Below are 1,744 nucleotides of genomic sequence, written 5' to 3' on the forward strand. Positions count from 1 at the left end.
AATGTATTGGGCTCATAACCTGATATATAAACAGAGAGAGAGATCTGAATAAAAATGTGAAAAGAACAAAAGAATAATATTTTATGTGTACCGTCAAAATTTTTTTGCAAATCCTGCATTTCTAAGATTTTGTGGAATAAATTTTCATAAAGGTTGCAAACTGTATCACTTGGCAATAGAGATGTAGAATTTTGTGATTTTAATTCTTGTGACTGCTGCAAAAATGAACCAGTATACGGTGTCTTTATAAGATGATTCAACCCTATTTTTCTCCAGACTACATGCCATTTGATATTATAAGCAGTAGTTTTGATTAAGTCCGCCGACATTTTAAATAAATCCCCATGTGACAGAGCTACGCACCATGTAATGGCAATTCAAAATGTACAAACAACAGTAAGTACCCAGCATTTAGATTGTCCCAAATAGCCTTAATTGTTTGAGTACAGTTTGGACAACCCATTGGTCGCATGTGTAAAGCCACTTACTGGCTTTTTTATTATTCTATGTGAATTTTTTCCTGTTAATCACAATTTTTAGTCTGCCTTCACTGTGTTTTACTATAGTATGGGATTGTTTTGGCAACAAGAATTAGTGTGTCATCTGCACTGCTTGAGTACCACAGGCCTACCCTGGTGTAATGAGTACATGTTTTATTAACAGATTGACAATGCATCTTGTTAAATTTGCATTTCAACCTCATGTAGTTAATTGGGAAAGTATTATAGTTTTATTTTCTTATTACAGGAAGAAGATACTGCTCTTATTGTATCAGCAAGAGGAGGACACTATGAGATTGTAAAAGTACTGCTGGATAATGGAGCTGATCCAAACTTAGACCAAAAATTGTTTAATGTTAGTATTTTGTATGCATTGCATGTGTACCTCATACCGTATAGCTGGAAACTTTGGCGGTCTGAAACTTTGGCGGTTTTGCATCAAAACTGTCTAAATATAATATTGGCGGTCATTTAATTTGGCGGTTGACTATCTTGTGTTTTCTTTAAGCACACTCAGCTCTTCTTGAAGCTGCTCCTTGGCAGTTCTTGCCCACAGTCTTGACTCTGTGACTGAAATAGTGAGAAATACTGCCATTTTTTAGTATAATGAATCCGCCCATAAAATTGCAATTATTATTGGCAGTTATAATATTGGCGGTTTTATTTTGAACTGCCAATCCGCCAAATTTAATTCTCCGCCAAATTTTCCGGCTATACGGTAGTATCATTTACATGTATACTAACAATGATCAGGAATCATGATACATTTCAGCTTGTGTACTCAAGATAGCTTAAACCTTAGAAATTACAAAAACACATGGACTAGATGAGTACAGTCCCTTCACACAACAGAAATAATACCACCAAGTTAAATTCCCCACCCAATATAAAGTTTAACCTGACAAAGAGCCACTATACAGTAATTAAAGTTTGGCTTGTGTCACTGTTTCTTGTTACTGCATGATGTTCACTTCATTAGTTTGTATCCATATTATGTGTAGTGTAATGTAATATTCTAAAACACACTATGTATACAAGTACATGTACATGTACCTTGTATATGTACACGTACATATCTATGTTGCTTTTGTGTGCATGTTTAACTTTAACATTTACATATTCTTACATTGTTACTATAGGTTGATTCACCACTGATTGAAGCAGCAGCAAAAGGACATTATCAAGTGGTGGAACTTTTATTAACCAAGGAGCTGATCCAAACTTTACAAGTAAAGTGAGTTACT

This window comes from Amphimedon queenslandica, unplaced genomic scaffold (assembly GCF_000090795.2).
Source record: "Amphimedon queenslandica unplaced genomic scaffold, v1.1 AMPQUscaffold_13083, whole genome shotgun sequence".
NCBI lineage: Eukaryota > Metazoa > Porifera > Demospongiae > Haplosclerida > Niphatidae > Amphimedon > Amphimedon queenslandica.